This window comes from Nycticebus coucang, chromosome 20, assembly GCF_027406575.1.
Source record: "Nycticebus coucang isolate mNycCou1 chromosome 20, mNycCou1.pri, whole genome shotgun sequence".
Classification (NCBI taxonomy): Eukaryota; Metazoa; Chordata; class Mammalia; order Primates; family Lorisidae; genus Nycticebus; species Nycticebus coucang.
Window position 1 is genome coordinate 31,129,201 of NC_069799.1, and position 27,725 is coordinate 31,156,925.

Here is a 27,725-nt window from a genome sequence, read left to right on the forward strand (position 1 = left end):
AAAAAAGTAATCAGTTTAGCTCTCTTTTTTTTTTTTTCTTCACCACAAGTCCCAAATTTTGGGCTCTGAGTTCAGCCACACTAAAATTCCAACATAATACAAGAGACATACACACTGAAGACATACAAATCCACGGCCAACAGAAACAATAGGACAACAGTCTCTGACCATGCTGTGGGCGCGACCGCTTTGTCCACCCAGAAAAACTACAAGAGGGCCTGCATCCATACCACGCCCCGAGGGTTCCACATCTCGGGCAGGGAGGGCCTGCTTCCACACCACACCCCGAGGGTTCCACATCTGGTGGGGGAGTGGCAGGGTCCCTTCCAGAAGGGGCCGGAACGTCTTCTCGGCACCCCTAGCCAGCAGCCTCCATCATGTCCGCTTTGATTTTAGCCTACCCTCTTTACAGATTCCAGACTTCCAAAAACAACCACGGCAGACAAGACAGACAGACACTTACCACAGAGCAGCTTTTCGGGTCGATGTCCTCAGGGGTCTTGGGAGACTTCCCGGCCAACACACCAAATGTTGTGCCCAGATCTCGAAATCCCCCACAAAGACCACTAAGGAGCCGAGTCCGATGCAAAAGCAAAAAAGCAGTTTTATTGCAAGCTCAAGCTTGGGCCCCTGAAGTCTCCGTTACAATGGATCAGAGCCAGGAGCCCCAAGCTCTGGAGCAGGGGGTTTTTATGGTCCCGCGCAGTGGGCGGGTATGCACAGCTTGAAACAAAGGGGGCATTTCTGGATTGGTTAGGTGGGGAGGGTCCCTGATTGGTGGGCAGTTGTCTCATGATTCCGGGGAATTGCCTGGGCTTGCCTGAAAGGTGAAACTTACTGAGTGAAATGGCAGGGGTTGGGGGGAGTGAAACTTTTAAGATGGTGCTGGTCTGGTTCTTTCACCAGCACTCTGAAAGGCTGAGGTGGTTGGATCTCTTGAGTTCATGTGTTTGAGACCAGCCTGAGAGACAGCGAGACCTTATCTCTAACTATAGGCAAGCACAATATTAAGGGGCACTTCAGGCCAGCACAGTGCCTCACATTTGTAATCCTAACACTCTGGGAGACTGACATGGGTTAATCATTTGAAAACAGGCCTTTGTGGCCAGCCTTGTCACAAACCAGCACAGCAAAGGGGAGCCAATCAGAGTGGAATTCGTGAGGAATGAGGAAAATACAGCACAAGAGAAGACACAGAGAAAAAAGATGGGTTTGGGAGGTCTGACTAAGCTGATGGCTCCACCCAGCACCAAAGCACAAAATCAGCTTTATTTTACAATATCTGTACAGAGTTTTCTACAGGGAAGTAGCATAAACAAAACACATATGTTCGGTCTTACAATAGGATTGGAAACTCTAAATGACTTGAATAAGGACAAATCATCTTGTTAATGGTTTCTACTCACCTTCTTTAACATATGACAAGAAGTAAGAAGGGAGAGGTCAGGAGGATCTCTGCACAGTTAACAAAACAAAGGAAGAACCATGTGACTTAGTGGTTTCTACCTAACTTCATTAACATATGACAACATATGACATTGAAAGATCACAAGGATCTCTGCACAGTTCTTGAAAATTAACTAGACAAAGAAAGAGCTATGTGACTTCTGGCTGAGGGAGCATGAAGGAAGGAATATGGTTATTTCAGGAATGGAGAAGTAGTTGGGGGTTCATTCCCTGAATGTTCCCGAAGCTGTGGGGTCCCTGGTGCCTCACAGCCCACACTCCACACAGCTTGCGACCCCATCTGTACCAAAAATAGAAAAATTAGTTGGGCATGTGGCAGACTCCTATAGTTCCAGCAACTCGGGATTCTGAGGCAAAAGTATTGCTTAAGCCAAGGAGATTGAGGTGGCTGTGAGGTATGACACCACAGCACTCTACCCAGGGTGACAGAGATTCTGTCTCAAAAACATATAAATACATAAAATAAAATAAAAATTTTTTTGAAATTATCCTTTATTTTTATTTATGAATATTAGTTGTCTATTTTTTGAGACTTTGGAAAAAAATAAGAAGTTAACTGATGAGTACATACTAAACCTCCCAGTCAAAGCATTCTATGATAGACATAGTCTTATCTGACAATGTGAATGTTACTTTTTTTGCATTATTATTATTAATATTGCTTAATATTTCATTGTAGCATTCGTCTGATTTCTTTTCTGAATGTGTTTATCTTCATTTGTTCTTTACAAGGTTTTTGTTTCTAGTCCTTATCTTATACATTGTTATTGTTATTAAATTTTAAGCTTTTTTAATTTTGTGAAGGCAAAAAGCAGAAAACAATTAAACACATGTATATGTATAGAGAAAATTAAAAAAAAGAAAACATGAGAAAATTAAAAAAAATCAAAAATATAAGAAAGAAAATAATAATGAACCACAAAGAATGGGAAGAAAAGTTTGCCTTATTTACACACCACAGACTTTGCACCATCTTAATATAACATGTTGCATAAACTTCCAAACTCCAACTTTGTTCTCAAAAGAAAAATAGTAACATCTGTGTTAATTCTTCTTGCTTTCCAGGGTTTTTTCAAAGAAAGGCTGTCTTTCATGAATGACAGTGCTGGAAGGAATGGTGTATAGTTTGCAAGATAGATTAGGGGTGTGGAAACCAAAGGCAAAAGACTGTTATAGCAGCAGAGGGACTCCAACAGGCAGATTCAGGTCTAGCAAGTGATGAGAAGCTCTTAAGAGGAACTGTGTCTTCAAGTAAAATATAACTACATAATTCCACAGGCAAAACACTTTCTTAGGGTGTATGAGGTTCCTAAAATCTTTAGTACACTTTGTGTCAGAGTCCTACAGGATAAAGCCATATCACAAATGTTGTAAAAGGTGCCTTTTGTAATTTTCAAAAATCAACAAAACATTACAATATGTACAAAATATTAGAACAACAAAAACCCAAGAAACAAAAGAAATAACCTAGAATCAACTTCTTCTCTCTTTTTTTTTTTTTTTGCAGTTTTTGGCTGGGGCCAGGCTTGAACAGACAATTCCCTGTGTATGGGGCCGGTGCCCTACTCCTTAAGCCATAGGTGCTGCCTGGCAGCACAAAACCCAAAAAACAAAATAAATAACCTAGAATCAACCTTAAGTAATAGAGATATCTAGATTACCTATAAAAATTACCTTAATGATGGTAAATGGGTGAAATGGGAATGATACAGTCAACTAAATAAAATCACAAAAATGGAGATATCAACAAGAAATAAAAGCTTTATAAAAACAGAAACTCTGAAGTTGAAGAACACAGTGGACAAAGACTGAGAAATTTTCAAAGTTAAGCAAAAAGGTGCAGAATATCCAGAAGCTCACCACACTTCAGCTAGGAGAAACACAGAGACCCAGAAGGCTTGGCGCCAGTGGCACAATGGTTATGGCGCCAGCACATGCACTGAAACTGGCATGGTGGGTTTGAACCCTGCCCGGGCCAGTTGAACAATAATGACAACTGCAACAAAAAAAAGCCAGGCATTGTGGCAGGCGCTTATAGTCCCAGCTACTTGGGAGGCTGAGGAAAGAGAATCACTTATGCCCAAGAGTTTGAGGTTGCTGTGAGCTGTGACGCCACGGCATTCTACCCAGGGTGACATAGTGAGACTCTGTCTCAAAAAAAAAGGAAATATAATTTAGGATATATGAATAATAGGTATTACTCAGCTATTAAAAATCAAGACATCAGGTGGCACCTGTGGGTCAAAAGAGTGGGGCGCTAGCCCCATATACTGGAGATGGTATGCAAACTCAGCCCCAGCCAAAAACTGAAAAAAAAAAAAAAAGAAAGAAAGCAAATTTAGGACATCTTCTAACTTTTCTAATAAAGATTAACCTTAACATTATGGTAAAGGAAATAGCCCTCACTCTGGGAAGCTGAGGCAGGTCGATTACCTGAGTTCAGGAGCTTGAGACCAGCCTGAGCAAGAGAGAAAGCCCATCTCAAACGTAAGCCAGGCATTGTGGTGAGCACTAATAGTACCAGCTACTTGGGAGGCTGAGGCAAGAGGATTACTGGAGCCCACTGAGGCTGCTGTGAGCTCTGAGGCCCAGGCACTCAATCCTAGGGTGACTGAGTGAGACTCTGTCGCAAAAAAAAAAGTAAATAAATGGCTGGGCAAGGTGGCTCATGCCTGTAATCTCAGCACTCTGAGAGGCTGAGGCAGGCGGATCACCTGAGCTCACAAGTTCTAGACTAGCCTGAGTTTGAGCGAGACCCCACTTCTAAAAATAACTGGGCCGTTTGGTGGGCACCTGTAGTCCCAGCTACTTAGGAGGCTAAGGCAAGAGAATTGCTTGAGCCCAGGAGTCTGAAGTTGCTACCAGCTATGATACCATGGCTTTCGGCGTGGGGGTGGGGGGGTTGGGAGAGCAGTGACAAAGTGGGACTTTGTCTAAATAAATAAATAAATAAATAAAGTAACCCAGTGTCCCCCCAAAATCAGATATATTTGCATCACTTATATAAAATATCTAAAGTAGTTACATTTGTAGAAATAAAGAAAAAATAATGTAGTCCTTATAAAGGTTCTGAAAAGTGGATGAAACGGGTAGTATTTTCACACACATTGAGTTTTACTTTTGCAAGATAAAATGTTCTAGAAATGTAGGTTGCATAACAATGTCAATATACTTAACGCAACTGAACTGTACAGCTAAAATGATAAGGATTGTCAACTTTATGTGTTTTTTACAAGAAAAAATGAACAATAATACCAAAAAAAGAACTATATGGCTTCTCAAAATTTGTCTTGAAATCACACAAATATATGTTCATTCATTAATATGTATTACAATTTAGACAGTTTTCATAAATATTCACTTTTAGGATAAAATAACCATTGGCCACCAACCTAGAGAAAATATATTATTCATGAACCAAACGTAAGTACCATGTAGGCAAAGAAAATGAGCTTACCAACAGACATAGGGCTGATTTGTATTTAACTTTCCTCTCAATGTTTTCAAGTACACAGAGCTGAACAATGTCATACCAAATGATAATGTACAAAGTGTACCAAAGTTACACACATAAGAAACTCATATTATGGGTGGTGCCTGTGGCCCCATATACCAAGGGTGGTGAGTACTAACCTGGCCCCAGCCAAACTGCAACAGCAACAACAAAATAGCCAGACGCCTGTAGTCCCAGCTACTTGGGAGGCTGAGGCAAGAGCTGGAGGTTGCTGCTAGCTGTGACACCGTGGCACTCTACCGGGGGTGACAAAGTGAGACACTGTCTCTAAAAAAAAAAAGAAACTCATATTATATTTTAAATTTTATATCAATACATAGAGAAATATTTTGTAAAAATATGTAATGAATATTTTGTAAATAATAGTACATTTGGTTAGAATTTCCTGTTTTCCCTACATGTATATGTATGGCAAATTTTGGGATATGCTGTATAGGTAAATCTAAAAAAAAAATGTGCCGAGGTGACCTAATTTAAAAAGGTAAAAAGAACTACACAGGCTCAGAGCTTATAGCTCCGCTGCTAGGGCATCAGCCACATACACCAGAGCTGGCGGGTTCAAATCCCACCCAGGCCTGCTAAACAGTGACGACTACAACCAAAAAATAGCCAGGCATTGTGGCAGGCATCTATAGTCCCAGCTACTTGGGAGGCTGAGGCAAGAGAATCACTTAAGCATCAGTGTTTGAGGTTGCTGTGAGATGTGACGCCACGGCACCCTACCCAGGGTGACAGTGAGACTCTGTCTCAAAAGAAAAAAAAAAAAGAACTACACACAGTTACAAAACAAAATTGAAAGAAAACTTAACCCATAAAATTGTGAAGAAGGCTCAGTACCTGTAGTTCCAGCCTCTAACGTGCCAGCCATATACACCAGAGCTGGCCGGTTCGAATCCTGCCCGGGCCTGCCAAACAACAATGACAACTACAGCTGAAAAAATAGCCAGGCATTGTGGCAGGTGCCTATAGTTCGAGCTACCTGGGAGGTGGAGGCAAGAGAATCACTTGAGCCCAGAAGTTGGAGCTTGCTGTGAGCTGTGATACCACGGCACTCTGCCCAGGGTGACAGCTTAAGGCTCAGTCTCCAAAAAAGAAAAAAAAATTGTGAAAAAAACATACTACATTACAAAAGTAATCTGAATGACAGTCTTTTAGTTTTTGAGACTGAGAGTCTCATTCTGTTGCCCCAGGCTAGAGCACTGTAGCATCACAGCTCACTGCAACCTCAAATTCCTGACCTCAGGAGATCCTTTTGCCCCAGAATCCCATGTAGCTCTGATTATAGGTGTGTACCATGACACCTAGCTAATTTTTCTATTTTGTTAGCAGAGACAAGTTCTCACTCTTACTTAGGCTGGTCTGTAATGGCTGAGGTCATACAATGCACACACCTCCACTTCAAGAGTGCTAGAATTACAGTCATGAGCCACCATGCCTGGCCCATAACAGTCATTTTTAAGGATAACTGGACATCCATGAGCAGCACAAATTTTGAATCTTTAGTATACACTTAGGGCAATAACATTTTATAAAAACACATGAAAACTATTGATAAAAACTCTGATAAGAAAATATTCGCTTGGTGCCTGTGGCTCAAGCGCCTAAGGTGCCAGCTACATACACCTGAGCTGAAGGGTTTGAATCCAGCCTGGGCCCGCCAAACAACAATGATGGCTGCAAACAAAAACCGAACCCGGTGCTGTGGCAGGTGCCTGTAGTCCCAGCTACTTGGGAGGCAGAGGCAGGAGAATCGCTTGAGCCCAGGAGTGGGAGGTTGCTGTGAGTTGTGGTGCCATGGCACTGTACTCAGGGTGACAACTTGGGCTCTATCTCAAAAAAAAAAAAAAAAAGAAAGAAAGAAAATATTAAAGGCTCTGTGACCATAGCACAGTGGTTACAACACCAGCCACATACACTGAGGTTGGCAGGTTCGAGCCCAGCCCGGGCCAGCTAAACAATGACAACTGCAACAAAAAGTAGCCAGGAGTTGTGGCAGGCATCTGTAGTCCCAGCTACTTGAAAGGCTGAGGCAAGAGAATTGCTTAAGCCCAAGAATTAGAGGTTGCTATAAAAAAAAAAAGAAAATATTAAGGATTGAGGCTTAACACTAGAAAAACCTCATTTTAATGTGATTGATATACACAAAAGAGAAAGGCTGTAATTCACCTTTCAGAAGCAAAGAAAAGCCTTGCATTTATAAATAAGGCAAAACATGAATATTGTAACATATGGTGTGAAACTGGTATATGAAATGAACAATTAGAATGGAATTATATTGTCATTCAGTTAAACGTTGATAACAGAAGATGGAAATGCTTCTATTTGCATGCAGCCAACTAAAACATACAAAATCAACAGATTTTGATAAATGTGGGGTGCATAATAATTATCTAACTTAGCCTTTATAAAACATATACATTCAAGCATGTTTAAAACTTCTGAAATGTCTCTACAAATATTTGCACAATATAAAATGATATAATTTGTCACATTTATAACAAAGTGAAGTCTGGCACTGTGGCTCACACTTGTATTCCTAACACTTTGGGAGACTGAGGCAGGAAGAATGCTTGAACTCAGAAATTTGAGACCAGCCAGAGCAAAATAAAACCCCATCTTTACTAAAAACAGAAAACCTGGCCAGGCATTGTGATGGGTACTGTGGTCCCAGCTATTTGGGAGGGAGACTAAGGCAAAAGTGTTACTTGAGACCAAGAGTTTGAGGTTGCTGTGAGCTAGGATGCCAGGTCATTCTACCAAGGGTGACAAAGTGAGACTGTCTCAAAAAAAAAAAAAGTGGGTCACACCTATAATCTCAGCACCCTGGGAGGCCCAGGCAGGTGGACCTGAGCTGAGCTCAGAGGTTTGAGACCAGCTTGAGCAAGAGCAAGACCCCCATCTCTAAAAAGTAGCTGGAAGTTGTGGCGGGCACCTGGAATCCTTGGAGGCTGAGGCAAAAGAATCACTTAAGCCCAAGTGTTTGAGGTTGCTGTGAGCTATGACACCACGATACTATACCAAGGGCAACATAGACTCTATCCCAGGGAAAAAAAAATTAATAAAAAACAGAAAACTTGGACATTGTGTAGTACCTAGGCCTAACAAGTACAGAACTCTCTAGTTAAAAGTAGGAAAATCTGGCTGTCCTTGGCTCAGGGCTGTAATCCTAGCACTTTGGAAGGACGAGGCACATGGATCGCTTGAGCTCAGGAGTTTTCGATGATCATGGGAAAGGGCAAGATCCCATCTCTGTTAAAAATAGAAAGACTATGGGCGGCGCCTGTGGCTCAAGGAGTAGGGCGCCGGTCCCATATGCCAGAGGTGGCGGATTCAAACCCAGCTCCGGCCAAAAAAAAAAAAAAAAAAAAATAGAAAGACTATATGAGCGTCACAGGAAGGAGTGGATGTGGTGTGTGCACAGCGTCAATAAGGTTTAAGGCCAGACTGTATTGCCTGGGTTTTTCTGGTAGAAGCTCAATTAGTTTATTTACTAGTTTAGCCGTTCTTGTAACTGGCACTTTACAGTTTTGAAGATCCCGGGGATCCACTGTTTTCAGGCAGGTGCAGAGGGTGGGTGGCAGCTTGGCCAGCAGCTCCATGCTTTCTTTTGTCTGTATGCGGAACAGCACATGAGCCACTTTTTGCCCTGTCAACACCAGCAGCTGAGAGGCAAGGACTTCTTCGTCATGAACCTGTCCAACCCTTCCTTATGACACTCATCTACTGGAAGTAGTCTAAACTGTGATTATAACATGAATTAGTGCATGGTTATTTTACATAGGAAGATCTGGAACTTTATTGAGCGTGTATCTTTTTTTTTCTTTTGTAAAATAAATAAATAAATATATAACTTTAAAAAAGTTCAATCCTGGGCGGCGCCTATGGCTCAGTCGGTAAGGCGGCGGCACCATATACCGAGGGTGGCGGGTTCAAACCCGGCCTGGGCTGAACTGCAACCAAAAAATAGCCGGGTGTTGTGGCGGGCGCCTGTAGTCCCAGCCGCTTGGGAGGCTGAGGCAAGAGAATCGCTTAAGCCCAGGAATTGGAGGTTGCTGTGAGCTGTGTGAGGCCACGGCACTCTACCGAGGGCCATAAAGTGAGACTCTGTCTCTACCAAAAAAAAAAAAAAAAAAAAGTTCAATCCTGGCTAAGCTTCACTCCTTTGGTTAATACTGAAGATAAAATATAAACAAATACCAATTATAGTACAATTAATACAGATGTTTTACTGTTTATTTCTAATTCAAACACTTAGGTAGATTTATTCTTTTTATTTATTTTTTAATTTTTATTTATTTATTTTTTTTTTTTTTAGAGACAGAGTCTCACTTTATTGCCCTCTGTAGAGGGCTGTGGCATCACAGCTCACAGCAACCTTCAGTTCCTGGACTTAGGCGATTCTCTTGCCTCAGCTTCCCGAGTAGCTGGGACTACAGGCGCCTGCCACAACACCCAGCTACCTTTTTGTTGCAGTTTGGCCAGGGTCAGATTTGAACCCGCTACCCTCGGTATATGGGGCTGGCGCCCTACCCACTGAGCCACAGGCACTGCCCTAGGTAGCTTTATTGTTAAACTTTGCTATTTTAAATTGATTACAACTTACAGATCATGTTATAAGATTCTATATTTCTATCCAAAATGTTATTGTTGTAATTAAATTTAAATGTGTTCACGTACAGTCGCCATCAGTAGAGTGAGAGAAACATCCCTCTCCCCTATTAATAAATGTTGAGAAGATGCTTTTGTTATCATGCTTACAATCCCATACAGAGCTGCCCCCTGGAGTTTTGGACACTGAAAGATTTCTTTCTCAGTGGTCCTGCTGTTGCCATCAGAGGATGGCCTTGCTTGAGGAGGAAGAATGGGTTCAGGATCATCCTGTTTATCAGAAAGGACACTAAATAGTGCCCTTAACCTGTTGTACTTGCCAAAAGTGAGAGTTTGAGATGCAAACAATCCAGCAGAATTATCGTGTAAGTTAAGATTTGCTTCTTGCCAAGTTGCAAAGTTGTATCCATATCAGGTAATTGTAAAAATGTATTATCTTATAAAACTTATGTTAAAAAAAAGGCAAAGATACTAAAAATTTTAAGACCAACTTAATTTTTCTTATAAGTGTTTAGAAATGTCTACTTCTGGGATTTGGCAATGTTTTCTCTCCTTGGGAACAGTACAGAAAAAATATGCTTAGTGACATTACAGCTTTAGCAAACCTACCTTACAGCTGAATTCAGAGGACAAAATACAATTACTTTTGTACCCTATAGTTCCTAGAGCAGTCCAAGTGCTAAATAAATATTTACTGATTAAAACCAAACGGTAGCCACTTAGGAGGCTGAGGCAGGAGGATGGCTTGAGCCCAGGAGTTTGAGGCCAACCTAGGCTAGGTAGCAAGACCCCTATCTCCCAAAACAAAAAAAAACCCAAAACTCTGTAAAAAAGTGCTTTAAGCTCTACAAATACCAAGTATTTATTACAGTGTACCTTTAGAATGCAGCCAGCCATACAGTGCAATTTTTGTCTGTCATGGATCACAATTGGTGCTCAGTGTAACTCATTGTGATACAGAAGTGTGTTACTTCCTTTTTTATTTTTTGAGACAGAGTCTCACTATGTCACCCTGGGTAGAGTGTCACAGCTCACAGCAATCTTGGGCTTAAGAGATTCTCTTGCCTCAGCCTCCCAAATAGCTGGGACTACAGGTGCCCATCACAATGCCCAGATATTTTTTTCTTTTTTTGGTTGTAGTTGGCAATCCCAGGCTGGCTTTGAACCCACCAGCTCCGGTGTATGTGGCTGGAGTCCTAGCTACTGAGCTACAGCACCAAGCCTCTTCACTTCCTTTTAAGAAGCCAACTCTAGCAGTTGTACGAAGTTGAGAAGCTATGCCCTTCAGGAACATATTCCTGATATTTGAGCTAAAAGATAACATCCAGATAAGAAGTTAAATGGCTAAAACTTAATGATAACTGTTTAAAACTATTAAATTTAAAATCTTTCACGCTCAATTTTTAACATCATCTTGAGTATTTTATTTGGGGTAAGGGCCTACGAATCTGATTGAAGCACACATTTTATACAGTAGCAGCATTGAAAAGGGTCTTAAATATTCCAATCTTCCAGCCTCTGCTTGGATTTCCACTGCCCCAGCCACACACATTCTAGAATTTTTTTTTTTTGAGACAGAGTCCCACTGTGTCGTCACAGCTCACAGCAATCTCAAACTCTTGGGCTCAAGTGATTCTCTTACCTCAGCCTCCAAAGTAGCTGGGACTACAGGTGCCTTTCACAACTCCTGGCTATTTTGTTTTGTTCTTTTTAGCAGGCCAGGGCCGCATTCAAAACCACCAGCCCCTGTGCATATAGTTGGAGTCTTAGCCACTAAGCAACAGGTGCCGAGCCTTGAATTATTTTTTTCTCTTTTTTTTTTTAGACAATCTCACTCTGTCATCCTTGGTAGAGGGTCGTGGCATCACAGCTCACAGCCACCTCTAACTCTTGGACGTAAGCCATTCTCTTGCCTCAGCCTCCCAAGTAGCTAGGACTATCGGTGCCTGCCACAATGCCTGGCTATTTTTTCGTTGTATTTGTTATTGTTGTTATTGTTGCAGGCCCGGGCTAGGTTCAAACCCACCAGCTCCAGTGTATGTGGCACACCAGTCGCTGAGCTACAGGCTCTGAGCCAGAGCCTAGAATTCTTGTATCTATATCTAACTTTATAGAAATAGTCACTTGTTATATATGTTCTAGACATTAGTTCTTCCTGCGATTTTTCTAAACATACTGAAAGTAGTATGAATTTAAGGAGGTTGGTCAAAGAAACTTAGAATTATAGGTGTTTTTAATGATTAAATCCTTAGTTCTGTTATCACTTTGGGTGTATACTTACTAAGCATTTTAGAGAATAAAACTGGTTAAACTTAACTCTGTAGGACACATAAGTCTGAGGATTGCTGAGAATAATAAACTGAAATATGACTCAGAACCATAACACAAATCATGAGTCTCTAGTTAGATTTGTTATCTTAAAATTTAATGTTCGTAAAATTTTAAAATTGAATTCTGAGTTGTGTAGTTAAGAAAATCAGTTAAGGGCAGCGTCTGTGACTCTGTGAGAAGGGAGCCAGCCCCATATACTAAGGGTGGTGGGTTAGAACGCGGCCCCAGACAAACTGCAACAAAAAAAAATAGCCAGGCACTGTGGCGGGCGCCTGCTCAGGAGGCTGAGGAAAGAGAATCACCTAAGTCCAAGAGCTGGAGGTTGCTGTGAGCTGAGATACCACAGCACCCTACTAAGGATGACAGAGTCTGACTCTGTCCCTAAAAAAAAAAGAAAGAAAGAAAATCAGTTGAAGCTCGATGCCTGTAGTTCAGTGAGTAGGGTGCCAGCCAAATACACTGAGGCTGGTGAGTTCGATCCTGGCCAGAGCCTGGAAAACAATGACAACTGGAACCAAAACATAGCCAGGCATTGTGGAGGGCACCCATAGTCGCAGCTTCTTTTGGAAGCTGAGGCAAAAGAATCACTTAAGCCCAAGACTTTGAGGTTGCTGAGAGCTGTGATGCCACAGCACTCTACTGAGGGTGAAATAGTGAGACTCTGTCTCAAAAAAAAAAAAAAAAAAAGAAATCAGTTAAATATTTTACTACTTCATGAAGGACATTTAAAATAAATATGATAGGAAGAAAGAAAACTAAGTACTTATGTATACATTCTGTAACAATGAAGAGTCACAAATAGAGGAATTAGACTTTATGTAGAGTGGGTAACATTTGACACTTACTACAGTAATTGATGGGAAGGCAGTAATCAGTAGTGTTTTCCTAGACATATCTCCACCATCCCCACATACCTGTAAATCTTCATTAAAGTACATGCTTATCTTGCTAAATTATTTATATTGTATAATGCTGAAGGAGAACAAAAGTGTCAAATAACCACAACGTCTAAATTACAGGTGGTTGTCTTTGTATGTAGGATTAGAGGGGCCAGGATAAATGTAGATAAAGAGGTGTAGGTATATAGTACCAAACTTCCAAATCCTTCCCACTTTTTTTCCGGGGGGTGGGGGGATAGAGTCTCACTACCCTCGATGACGTATTACAATTGACCATGTTTTTATCATTATTTATTTGCATGGTGTCACATCTCACAGGAACCTCAAACTCTTGGGCTTAAGTGCATCTCTTGCTTCAGCTTCCCAAGGAGCTGGAACTACAGGTGCCCACCATAACACACGGCTAGTTTTTTGTTGCTGTTGTCATTGCTGTTTAGCAGTCCGGGCCTGGTTGGAACCCCCCACCCCCGTGTATGTGGCTGGCGCCCTAACTGCTGAGCATAGGCGCAGAGCCAATGCTTTGCACTTTTGCGAAAAAGAAAGAAAAGAAAAAAGAGTTTGGCCTTAGTTATAGCAATTTATCTATGATCAAAGTAAACCGTGTTACATTTAAATGGCCTTTTCAAAAGAGGTTAAGGCTCGGCTTCTGTAGCTCAGCAGGGAGGGTGCCATCCACATACTCTGGAGCTGTAGGGTTCGAATCCAGCCCAGGCCTGCCAAACAACAATGGCAACTGCAACCAAAAAAACACCCAGGAGTTGTGGCAGGTACCTGTAGTCCCAGCTACTTGGGAGGCTGACGCAACAGAATCCCTAGAGCCCAAGAGTTTGAGGTTGCTGTGAGCTGTGATGCCACAGCACTCTACCAAGGGTGACATAGTGAGACTCTGTCTCAAAAAATAAATAATAAGAAAAACTTAATTAATTGCAATCTAAGATCACAGAAAACTGAGATTTAATAATACTAGGCTTACACTGACTGTAATGTTTCACTTAAAGAAGTTGTTGTGGTCCATTTCATTTATAAGAAACAAATATTTTTACAGTCCACTTTAGTAACAAGGAAAGCCAACTCTCACCCTAATAGAAATGGGTTTGCTGGGCTTCTGAAAGTCAGATTTCTGCTGAATTGAACTATTCATACTTAAGAGTTTAATCCAATATTGAATTGTTTATAAAATGTCTGATTATCTATTGTAATGCATTGTAAGTAGTGAAATTCTGTATATACTGCTATTTTCTGTGTCTGTTCATTGTTGGTGAACATATATATATATATATATATACACACACACATATATATAAAATAAATTTTCAGCTTTCTAAAAATAATAGAAAGACTATTGAGGTGTTTTAGCAGGCGCCTATAGCCTCATCTACTTGGGAGGCTAAGCCCAGAGGAAAACATCAGCCCAGGAGTTTAAGGTTGCTCAGAGCTATGACTCTCCTGCCCCTCTACCGAGGGGAACAGAGAAAGACTCTATCTCCAATAAAACAAACAAACAAATAATAAAGTACCAAAATATACAAAATTTTTAGTCACACGGGGACTTCGCGTTAGGACACATAACAAATATAATAAAATTTAAATTGAGTAAAAATATACAGTATATCTCTTCTGTCCAAAAAAGGAATTAATCCACCAATAAGGAGCAAAAAAAATAGCCAGGTGAAGTGACTAACATCTGTAATCCTCGCTTTCTTGAAGGCCAAGGCAGGTGGACCGCCTGAGCTCAGGAGAATTTGAGACCAGAATGAGCAAGAGTGAGCCTTCTCTGTAGCCTGTAGCTCAAAGGAGTAGGGCGCCGTTCCCATATACCAAAGGTGGCGGGTTCAAACCCAGCCCCAGCCAAAAACTGCAAAAAAAAAAAAAAAAAAAAGAGAGAGAGAGAAATTCTAGGTCAAAGATCAGATAATTTCATTTTGTTACAATGGCCATTTTACCCACAGTGATGAACAAATTCACCACAACCTTTATCGAGATCCCAATGGTACATTTTCTGACAATTATTAAAAATTTCTAAATTTTGTTTAGAAACTATGACTAGTCAAATGCTATTTATAAAGATCAAAGAAGTGATGGCAGGGGTGGTTCACCCATATAATCCTAGCACTGTGCCAGGGTGGTGTGGGAGGATCACTTGGAGTCAGGAGTTCAACATAGTCCTCAGCAAGAGCAAGACTCCATCTCTACAAAAAAATAGAAAAAACTCCAGACATGGGAGCAACACACCTCGATTCACAGCTACACTGGAGGCTGTGACAGAAGGATTACTCGATCCCGTAAGTTTCAGAATGCAGTGAGCTATGATGATGCCACTGCACTCTAGTTGGTGTGATAGGTAAAAACTCTGCCTTAAAGAAAAAAAAAAAATAAAGATAACATATTTCTGGATTTCAAAATGTATTACAAAGCTACAAAAATAAAAGCAATGTGGTATTGGCACAGAGACAGACAAATAGATGATGGAAAATAAGAGGGTGACCACAAATAAATTCTTAGGTATATGCTCACATGATCTTCCATGAGGTGGTCATGAACACACAATGAAGAAAAGAGTTTCTTCAAGAAATGATGTTGAACTTGGGAGGCTGAAGCAAGAGAATCGCCTCTGCCCTGGAGCTGGAGGTTGCTGTGACCTGTGTGACCCAATGGCACTCACCAAGGGTGATAAAGTGAGACTCTGTCTCTACAAAAAAAAAAAGAAAACAAGAAAGAAAGAAATAATGTTGAAAACTGCCTATTTAGATAACAAAATAGACTTGGACTTTTTTCTTGTACTGTATACTTCTCTTTTTTTGAGACAGTCTCACGATGTCGCCCTAGTAAAGTGCAGTGGTGTCGCAGCAACCTCAAACTCTTGGGTTTAAGCAATTCTCTTGCCTCAGCCTCCGAAGTAGCTGGGACTACACTTGCACTGTATACAAACTATATTTTAAATAGATTAAATATGTATAACAGAAGAAATATAACTAGTAAAATTGTTAGAAGAACAAATAGGAAACTAGATCATGACATTGATCTTGGCACTGTTTTCTCTTTGATATGACATCAAATGCATATGTAATGAAAAACAGAACAATGAGACTACGTGAAATTCCAGCATTGGCAGATATCAAAGAAAACATTCAACAAAGTAAAAATGCCACCTTAGAAATGGGTGAAAATATTTCTAAATCACATGTATGAAAGGAAACAATATTCAGAATATATATATGTAACATATGTGTATAAACAACTCCTAAAACACAACAGCAAAAAGTCAATACTTTGATTTAAAAATTGACAAAGGGGCTCAGCGCCTGTAGCTCAAGTGGCTATGGTGCCAGCCACATACACCAGAATCCAGCCTGGGCCTGCCAAAACAACAATGACAACTATAACCAAAAAATAGCCAGGCATTGTGGTGGGAGACTGTAATCCCAGCTACTTGGGAGGCTGAGGTAAGAGACTCGCTTAAGCCCAGGAGTTGGAGGTTTCTGTGAGCCGTGATGCCATGGCACTCTACCCAGGGCAACAGCTTGAGGCCCTGTCTCAAAAAAAAAAAAAAAAATCACAAAGGATTGAACTGCCAATTTCCAAAGAAGATATGTAAATGGCCAACAAGCATTTGAATGCTAATTATTAAAGAAATGCAAAGCAAAATTACAATAAAATGGTACATCATACTCAGAATGAACCCTAAAAATGTCTGTCCCTCTGAGAATTCAGAAGTAATTATGTGGGCATCTCAAGCTTCTCCCACCCATGATCTGAGTGTGGTCCTACTCATCCAGAGACCTGGAGGGAAATGCTCACTCATGATCATGGAGACAGGCCTGCAGACCTTGGCACTTTTGTGTATATGTTTATATATCTCCTTGTTTGTATATATACACATATAACACAGTAGAACTTCCATATTTACCACCTCCCTACAATGACTTCCTCAAGTTGACCTAAACATAGGCAGGACCTACGCCACTTGTACATATCAGTATACTAGCCCAAGTTCCTTATGCTAACCACCTCTGCTTGTTGATAAGTTCCTTACACTCCCTTGAGTGGTCAACTGACAGAAGTTCTTTTTTTTTTCTTTTTTGAGACAGTCTCAAAGCTATTGCCCTGGGTAGAGTGCATGGTATCACGGCTCACAGCAACCTCCAACTCTTGGGCTTAAGTGATTCTCTTGCCTCAGCCTCCCAAGTAGCTGAGACTATGGGCACCTGCCACAATGCCCAGCTATTTTTTCGTTGCAGTTGTTGTTGCTTAGCAGGTCTGGGCCGGATTCCAATCTACCACTCTACATATATGTGGCTGTCACCCTCCCAACTGAGCTACAGGCACCGCCCAAATGACAGAACTTCTACCGTGTGTGCATCTGTGTGTGCATGTATGAATAATACAGTCCGGATAAGCGTATCCTAAGAGATAATTATAAGAATTACTTACAACAGGCATGGTGGCTCACACTTGTAATCTTTGCACTTTAGGAGGCCAAGGCAGGGGGATCACCTGACCTCAGGAGTTCTACAACAGCCTGAACAGGACTGAGATACTCTCTCTACTAAAAACAGAAAATCTAGCCAGACATTGTGGCAGAGAAGACTTTAGTCCCAGCTACTGGGGAAGCTAAAAAGAGAGGAGCTCCTGAACCCAAGAGCTTGAGGTTGCTGTGATCTATGACACAATTAAATTAACCCCAGGGTGATAGAGTGAGACACTGTCTCAAAAAAAAATAAACAAATAAAATAAATAAGAGGGCCAGGTGCAGTGGCTCACGCCTGTAATCCCAGCACTCTGGGAAGCTGAGGTAGGTGGATTGCCTGAGTTTATGAGTTCAAGACCAGCCTAAGCCAGAGCAAGACAGTCTCTAAAAATAGCTGGGCATTGTGGCAGGTACTTGTAGTTCCAGCTACTTGGGAGGCTGAGGCAAGAGGATCACTTGAACCCAAAATTTTGAGGTCGCTCTGAGCTAAGATGCCACAGCAGTCTATCAAGGGTAACAAAGTAAGATTCTGTTTCAAAAAAAAGGAAGAGAGAAAAATCTTTCTCTGGTTCAAATTCTAGTATTCTAATTTGTATTTGCTCTTACAAGAGACAGGTCTAGGACCACTGCCTTGAACTCATGGACTAATACCAGGAGGCACAGACTTAGGCACCAGAAAAGTAGCCTAAGCCACACTGTGTACATGAAAGAGGATTTATGGGAAAGAAAATAACCAGAAGACAGGAGCTATCAATGATCTATGGCTGGAGGCAGTATAGAGTTTGTGAAAATATTGATTGGGCCTTTGGGCTGTAAAAGAAACTAAAAATTTCAGGACCAAATACTTATGCAAACTCAAGGGTAAAGCCCAGAAGCTGAGTCATTGGAGATATCTCTTCTCTCTCTCTCTCTCTCTCTCTCTCTCTCTCTCTCTCTCTCTCTCTCTCTCTCTCTCTCTCTCTCATATATATATGTATGTATATAGTTGTCACAAATGAGGGAGCCAAGGAATTTTGCCCCAAAATATTACTCCTTGATGTAAAGATTATTTTGAGTTAAAGGCCTTTCATGATCAGGAAGCATTAAAAGAGGCCTTTGCTCTATCTACATAAAAACTAAGTAACCTCATTGAGAATCGAAAGGGACTGCTGACTTCCTTAACTCCTGCTGATAGACCTAGATCCAAGATCTTCTGAAGCACCCGACCTCTCAAGGTTAATTTACAAATCAATCTGTTTCCTTCCATCAACATATTCCCCTTAGCAACCACTTACTGCACCTATACTTTCCACATTCTCCCACCTCCCTTCCAAAAGGGATCTACAAAGGTCTCTGACATTCATTGAGACTTTGGGTAATCATTCTTGTGGTTCCCCCATGCACATGATATTTTTTAATAAACCTTTCTCTTATTAATCTAATCTACCGTAGTTCAGCAAACCAACCAAAAGGGAAAAGAGCAGACTTTGCCACAATTCCTACACTAACAATATGTATCATGCAGAACCTTATGGAAAGGTAAAAGTAGTGGAGCATTTACAGGGACTGTCCTCAAAGATTATTGGAATTTCCTACTGGGCTCCAATAAGCTAAAACATGTAATTATAGCTCTAGGTCTTCAGGCTAAGTCTAGCTCCCAAAACTAAAGTCCATTTCATTCCATACTCATAATGTTTATTATAAGTTTATCTTTCCAGGTGTAGGACAGAGACAAGATCAATTGTTCTATCTATCCAGGGACATCCACATAACTGATTCTTTCCTCACCCCTTTTCTGTTCAGACATTTACCTTATTCTAAGCAAAATGTAAATTTCTTAAGCTTTATAAGAATGTAACCATTTTGCTTCAGTACTCCTGGCTCTAATTCTTTACCCCTCTGTACGCCTTGTCATGTTTAAGTACTCAAGTTCCCAAATGTCGGAAGCCATATAAGGTACAGCTTGGCCTTACTTCCTTTTTAAGTAAAAAACAGTTTTACCTTTTCCCGGTAACTTTACCTGGCAACTAGCCAACCAATCACCTTATGCCCCATCTTACTTACTCTAGCCAATCCCCAGTTAACAACTCCTCTGAACCTCCCAACAAGACCCACCCACCTTCCCCGTAATGCTTATAAGGCACAAGTTTTTTCAATAAAGTTGGAGACTTGATCAGAATACTGTCTTGTCTCCCTTTCTCGCGCACCTTGTTTGTTTTTCTCCTTTAGGTGGTTCCTGCGGCCCCCCGTTGCTGTCCCGCGGGTCGGGACATCCTGGCGCCCGACGTGGGGCCATCGGGACCCCCTGGAGGAGAACGCTGGCCTACGGAAGCCTCCACCGGGCACCCTTCGGAGCTGCAGCGAGGACCCGCGTGCACTCCCCATTCAGATCGCCTCGGTTCACCCGCCGTGAGACGGATCAGAAGAGAAGGTAGGCAAACGATAACTTACAAGATTTCAAACATTACACCCCTTTCTCTTGGCTGTTATTATTGGCTCTCCCGGATCTAATTCACTTACCAAGCTCACAGGGCCAAAGCGGGGAAGGATGAGAGGTACCCGTTTTCGGCAGTGAGAACTCCAAAACACTTGGACTAGTTTTTCTGCCTAACACTCTCTAACAAACTCTGAGCTCGCTACGTCTTACACGGTCGTCCACCTCAAGGGCACTCCCAGGGACGCTGCCTCCCAAAGGCTAAGCCTGAGGGCAGTAGGCAGCTGTCCTGCCTGAGAGGGTCCGAGCAGGCGGATTATACCTGCCGACCTATGACACGCGAGCAGAGATCGTAAGGCACAGAGAGAGTGGTCACAGAGAAACTTAAGTTCCAAGTCGACTGGAGACTTGCGTGAACCGAGATCCTGAGAGAGCCATCCAGCCAACATAATGGGGAATTCGCTTAGTACACATGAAATGTTCCTTGACGGGGATCAAGGGATCACTCAGAGTGCGAGGAGTAAGGGTTAAAAGAAAGGACCTTAAAGAATTTTTTAATTTTATTCATGAAACCTGCCCCTGGTTCCCTTTAGAGGGAACAATCAGCCAAAAACGCTGGGACCGAGTAGGAGATGCCTTGCAGGACTTTTACCACACCTTTGGTCCTGACAAAGTCCCAGTTACAGCCTTTTCCTACTGGAATTTAATTCACGACATGTTAAAAGTTCATTCACTAGATCCTGACATTCGAGATGTAATCAAGGTAGGAGAAGAAGTCCTTAAAGAGGCTTCTCGCCCTCCTTCCACCTGCCCCTCTGTCACGGTAGAAATTCCTGACAACCCCCCAGTTTCCCCTAAACCCCCGAACAGCCCCGACAATGCTCTTAAAACTCCAAAAACTATATGGAGCACCTTGTGACTGCAAGGGAGGAACAACTACAATAATACCCACCTCCCATACTAGCCAAGTTGATTGCAGCGGCAAAACCGCCTATTTAACTTTCACGTCACAGGTAGGAGGAGGACATAAACAAAACTGGCAGTGTGTTAATGCACCCAAAATCATACTCCCAGTTCAAAACGAACCAGGACCTTGTCCCACAGAGTGCGAAATAACCAATCAAATGCACTCTATGTGCTACAATAGTGTCCAACAGTGCACCCACACAAACGGCAACACATATCTAACAGCCATTTTACAAAGAACTTATTCTGGCTCCTTTGGAGGTGAGCTTGATTCTACTCATAACCTGGGACACTCCAAATATGCCCAAGCCTCCTGCTTAGGCACTATTGGCAAAAATGTTTGCTGGCCACTAAAACCACCAATTCACACATCTGATGGCGGTGGGCCATCAGATAGGGTAAGAGAAGATGCGGTCCAAAAACAAATTGAAAAAATAATTAAAGAAAAATATACTCCCCTACAATACCACCCCTTAGCTTTACCTAAATCTCGAGACATAGATCTCAACATCCAAACCTCTGATATTTTAGAAGCCACTTTCAAAGCTTTAAATAATTCCAACCCAACCCTCGCGGAAAACTGCTGGCTATGTCTAACTCTTGGCACACCTATGCCCCTAGCCCTACTAACAAACACCTCCACTTCACATCTAAACAACTCACATCTAAACTGTAGTGACAGTCTACCTTTTAGAGTCCAACCTATAGAATTTACACAAAGCCCTTGTATATACGAACCTCCCCAGAACAATGATTATGATGTAGACTTAGGAAGCATCACCTTCACAAACTGCTCCTCCATTTCTAACATCACCTCACACCGGTGCCCCCCTCCCAGACATGTTTTTGTATGCGGAGGAAATTTAGCCTACACGGTCCTACCAGGTAACTGGACAGGCTATTGCGTAACCGCCCAACTACTCCCTGATATCTCTATTATACTAGGAGATCAACCTGTTCCTCTCCCCAGTCTTGATTATATAGCTGGACATCCACGCTCTAAAAGAGCTATTCAATTTATCCCACTAATAGCAGGACTAGGCATCACTACAGCAGTAGCCACAGGAGTTACTGGAACAGGAATATCTATACATTCCTACCACAAACTGTCTCATCAACTAATAGAGGATGTCTCAGCTCTTTCTGAAACAATTCACGATCTTCAAGATCAAATAGACTCCCTAGCAGAAGTAGTCCTACAAAACCATAGAGGCTTAGATCTCCTCACGGCAGAGCAGGGAGGTATCTGTTTGGCTTTACAGGAAAAATGCTGTTTCTACGCCAACAAGTCAGGCATTGTTCGAGACAAGATAAAAAACCTGCAAGACCAGCTCGAAGAAAGAAGAAAGGAACTTCGTGATAACCCCCTTTGGTCAGGACTCAATGGACTTCTTCCTTATCTCCTCCCACTCCTAGGCCCCCTATTAGGTTTTCTATTAGTCCTTTCCTTCGGCCCCTGGCTATTCAAAAAGGTCACCACTTTCATTAAACAACAAATAGACTCTGCCCTATCAAAACCAATTCAAATTCACTACCATCGCCTGGCTCTGTCGGACCAAGAAACCGACTCTCATGGCTTCCCCTCATAATGAGGGCAGTGTATAGATCAGAGGTACACTTACCCATTCCTAATAAAAGGAAAAAAGGGTATGGGCACCGAGTTGAGTGCACAGCAAGGCATTGCAAAAGAAGGTCCCACAATCCTTCGACCTCCTGATCCCAAGGAGAAGTCAAATGAAGGATCAGACCCCCTCTGATTTTTCTCTGAGAGCAAACCTGGCTTGCATAGAGGTTGGTATCAAAAATTTCGCTTACCTCTCCTCTCCAAAAGATACCGCAAATAACAAATGTGGATCTGGGAAATCCACGAGAGGAGCCAGGTCACTACTCCCTCTCTCAGTTAATGCCCACCTCCTTAAAACAAAAAGGGAGGAGATGTCGGAAGCCATATAAGGTAAAGCTTGGCCTTACTTCCTTTTTAAATAAAAAACAGTTTTACCTTTTCCCAGTAACTTTCCCTGGCAACTAGCCAACCAATCACCTTATGCCCCATCTTACTTACTCTAGCCAATCCCCAGTTAACAACTCCTCTGAACCTCCCAACAAGACCCACCCACCTTCCCCGTAATGCTTATAAGGCACAAGTTTTTTCAATAAAGTTGGAGACTTGATCAGAATACTGTCTTGTCTCCCTTTCTCGCGCCCCTTGTTTGTTTTTCTCCTTTAGGTGGTTCCTGCGGCCCCCCGTTGCTGTCCCGCGGGTCGGGACACCCAAATTCCCTTTAAGAACAATCAAAGATGCATCTATGCTTTGTTTTTTTCTAGGAATGACTACAATCTTTGTCTTGATATATGTTTATTGATTTTTATCTTTGCCTTCCTCAATTCTTTGGTGTGCCAGTGGTAGAGATAACAGCTCAGGCTGCGACATGCATGCTCTGGCTTATTTCTGTTCCATGGATTAACATGAGGTTATCACTGGGTGTTGAGTGGCTTGGTTGATGAAGGGCCAGGTTGCTGGTACTGGGGCCAGGGATAAGCCAGGTGTCTTCTGGGCCCAGGTGTGGGGTCTTGCTGGGACACTCTGAAAGCACCGATGCTGTGGACTGGAATCCAGAGGGGTGAGCTTTGCCTAGGAGGGCTATGAGCACATCACTGTCTAGGGCGCACGTGCATAAAAGAGTGGGTCTCTCAGGATGTCCCCATAGCTCAGTGGGTAGGGCACCGACCACATATACTGAAGCTAGTGGGTTCGAACCCAGCCCAGGCCAGCTAAAACAACAATGACAACTGCAACAACAACAAAAATAGCAGGGTGCAGTTGCAGGTACCTGTAGTACTAGCTACTTGGGAGGCTGAGGCAAGAGAATTGCTTAAGCCCAAGGGTTAGAGATTGCTGTGAGCAGTGACACCACAGCACTCTACCTAGGGAGACATAGTGAGACTCTGTCTCAAAAAGAAAGAAAGAATACCTTTGTAACAAAAAACACTGTATTCCCAGGCAAGAGAATCGCTTAAGCCCAGGAGTTGGAGGTTGCTGTGAGCTGTGTGATGCCATGGCACTCTACTGAGGGTGATAAAGTGAGACTCTGTCTCTACAAAAAAAAAAAACAAACAAAAAAACACTGTATTCCCTAAAGCTATTGAAATAAATAAAAATTAATAAAAAAATAATAACTTAAAAAAAGAAGAAGAAGAAGAAATGATTCTTTCAGGTGAGAAGTGACAGGAGAGAGGTTAGTACAGTATCCCCTGGTGAGGAAACTGAAAGCTCTTTGTCATCCAGAACCTCTCAGATTCCAGACTCTGCTATAAAGAAGAATCAACTTTTGCTGACAACTTCAGCTCATGATTATCTAGGCTAGATTAGGACTTCTAAGGTGTTGGCTTAGAGGTCCTCACTCAAAAACTCATTTTTCCGGTTGGCACCTGTGGCTCAGCAGATAGGGCGCTGGCCCCATATACTGAGGGTGGCAGGTTCGAACCTGGCCCTGGCCAAACTACAACAAAAAATAGCCCGGCATTGTGGAAGTGCTACAACTTCAAGGAAGAGCGGTGGCACCAAGTGGCTGAGCTGCCTTCCCGGAGGTGAAGGACAGGGATGGTCTATATGGCCGGCCTTGTTTTTGCTGTTGGTGGCTTCAATGGCACGTTAAGAGTCCGGACTGTAGATTCCTACAACCTGGTGAAGGACCAGTGGACCAGCATGGCTAACATGCGGGACTGGAGAAGCACATTGGGGGCTGCCGTGCTAAACGGGCTGCTGTACGCCGTGGGAGGCTTCCATGGGAGAACAGGTTTATCGTCAGTGGAAGCGTATAACATAAAGTCTAACCAGTGGTTCCACGTCACCCTGATGAACACCAGGAGGAGCAGCGTGGGTGTTGGGGTTGTGGGAGGCTTGCTCTATGCTGTAGGGGGCTATGACGGAGCTTGGTGGCAGTGTCTGAGCACGGTGGAGTACTATAATGCCACGACCAATGAGTGGGCCTACATGTAGCAGAGATGAGCACCAGGCGCAGCAGCACAGGTGTTGGTGTATTAAACAACTTACTGTACGCTGTAGGAGGTCGTGATGGCTCTTTAATACGGAAAAGTGTTGAAGTATATGACCCAACCACTGACACGTGGCGACAGGTTGCAGATAGGAACATGTGCAGAAGAAATGCAGGTGTCTGTGCAGTTAATGATCTGTTGTATGTTGTTGGAGGAGACGATGGTTCCTGTAACTTGGCATTCATAGAATACAGCTCACAACAACTGATAAATGGACGGTTGTGTCGTCATTGAGCACAGGAAGAAGTTATGCAGGAGTCACAGTGATAGATAAGCCACTATGAGCCTCAAGGACATTTTTCCGGCATGTTCATACATGAGAAACAGGCTTCGACAAGTATTTCTGAAGTGACTGAAGGTCTGGCACTTCTCCACTTGTAGCTGCACTTTAAGTCTCAGCAGAAGATGAGATCATCAGCCTTTATAGACCTCGGATATTGAAGATTATTTTTGGTAGAAGCACCGTGTAGGCTTTTTCTGCAATGAGTAGCAGCTGACTGAATTTTCATGACACTCTGACTGTGGGACTCACTCTGTAGTCTTTAGATACAGTTGCTTTCATAAAGAATAGTTCTTTCAACCTTGAATGACTATGGATTATTTTATGAAGAAGGATAACACAAAAGAATGTGTGTTCTTGTAAAATTAAATTTTATCTTCATTTCTTTTCCTAAAAATATACCCAGGAACTGAAAATCTTTGAACAGGTATTAAAATTACATGAATATAATAAATTGTGTGCATATAAATGTGTGTCTATATGCTTTCCTTTAAATACGTTTGAAAATTCAAGATTAAAGATGGCCACCGAGTAACAGCTTCCCTGCAACTGGGACAGCGAGTCTGGGGAGACAAGACAAGGCATCTCTGGCTGGTGGGATCTGCCTATAATCATACCTTTGAGGATACAGGGAGCCAGCAAGGGATTTCTGGACCCCAAGAGGAGGACAAAAACAGTGGAAAATTGGCAAGTGGTTGCGTGTGTTCAATCGACCTCACGCCGGCAAACGTAAGTACAAGCAAAAGTGAGACTGCAAACTGGAAAGGCCTTACCTGTGAACTGTTTCGGTGTTCTTGGACTTGGCACTCAGTTCAACTGCCTTAGGGAGAGCTTGAGCAGGATTGTGGAGAACTTTGGGCATTGTCTGGGACCCCAGACTGAGCCACTGAGCTGGGCACAGGAAGCCATTGTGAAAGAACTGCCCCGGCAAGCTCCGTCCTCAGGGTGTCAGAGCAAGGATTGGGCGGGTCACAGTAACCTACTGACTGAGCAGCCTAAAGGTGGGGGCTGAGCTGCCTTACAGCCTTAATCCTTAGCAGCAGAGTGAGACGGTTTTGCCACACTGGAACCTGGGGCTGTTGCCCTGGGTAGAGTGCCATGATGTCACAGCTCATAGCAACCTCAAACTCCTGAGCTTGGCGCTACCCAGACCTCCATAAGAGTAGTGCAGTGACCCCCGACTGGTGACACGCACCCACCAGGCCTCAACATTCCCTGACCAGTAACTGTGGGAGCCATGCAACCCTGCGTCCTCCCAGCTTCCACAATAGCCCATTCATCTGGACAGGGACTCTGGTAGCTGCGTGCCCTTTGGAGCCCTCCCTGCCTCTGCGCAGAGCTCTTCTCCTGGCCAGAGACTGCTGGAGCCTTGGGCTTTCTGTGCCAAAGTCACTGGGCAACTGGCACTCCCAGAACCGTGCACCCCAGCCCAAGCCCTATTGTTGCTGGATCCAAGTGTGTCACAAACCAGAGCTGCTTCCACAACCAGAACTCCCTAGCTAGAGCAGCCCCAGAGGAACTACACAGGGTCACTCCCTACAAAGATCCAGCAACAATTGAGTGATCCCGCTGGCGTCTAATCTTGGAGAGACACCTCCCCAACTCTGAGGACAGCCAGAGGCAACGGTGAAAAACAATCATGAGGCGAAATCAACAGAAAAACTCTGGCAATATGAATAATCAGAATAGATCAACTCCCCCAAGGATCAATGGGGCAGAAACAGCACAAGACCCCATGCACAAACAAATAGCTGAGATGTCAGAAATTGAATTCAGGATCTGGATAGCAAATAAGATCAAATTAGAATTCCAAAAGTTATCTCAAGAATTCAACAAATTCAAAGACCAAATGACCAAAGATTTTGACACATTGAGACAAGAAGTTGCATCCCTTAAACATCTGAGAAACACAGTAGAATCCCTCAGTAAAAGAATGAAGCAAGCAGAAGAAAGGATTTCTGACATTGAAGACAAAGCTTTTGAATGCTCCCAAACCCTCAAAGAAGAAGAGAAATGGAGAGCAAAAACAGACTACTCTCTCAGAGAGCTCTTGGATAATTTGAAGAAAACCAATATTCGTCTTATAGGGATCCCCAATTTACGAAGTGGCTTCACAAGGCACAGAGTCTCTTCTCCATGAGATTATGAAGGAGAACTTTCCAGACACGCCAAGAGATTCTGAAATTCAGATAGCAGACAGTTTCAGAACTCCAGCACAACTCAACCCAAAGAAGACATCCCCCAGATGCATCATGATCAATTTCACCAAAGTTAATATGAAGGAGAAAATTCTGAAAGCTGCCAGACGAAAGAAAACCATTACCTACAAGGGGAAGAATATCAGAATAACTGCAGATCTCTCTGCTGAAACCTTTCAAGCTAGAAGAGGATGGTCACTGACTTTTAATCTCCTAAAACAAAATAACTTTCAACACAGGATCCTGTACCCAGCTAAACTGAGCTTCATTTATGATGGAGAAATTAAATACTTCAATGACATTCACATGTGGAAGAAATTTGCACAACTAAACCAGCTCTCCAGCACTTTCTTAGACCTATCCTCCATAAAGACCAGCGTAATTCTCCACCACAAAAGTAAACCCATCCAAAAAATTTTTGATCAAATTCCAACTTCCACAGTTGCAAAAGGATTAAAAATGTCCACAGGTCTCTCGAAAGGCTTATCAATACTCTGAATTAATGTGAATGGTTTAAATTGTCCT

At 42.6% G+C, this 27,725-nt stretch overlaps 1 pseudogene; it reads left to right on the forward strand.

Moving 5' to 3' along the window:
• Positions 1-647: 647 nt before the first annotated feature.
• LOC128572564 (kelch-like protein 2) lies at positions 648-25,006 on the forward strand (annotated as a pseudogene).
• The last annotated feature ends 2,719 nt before the right edge of the window (positions 25,007-27,725 follow it).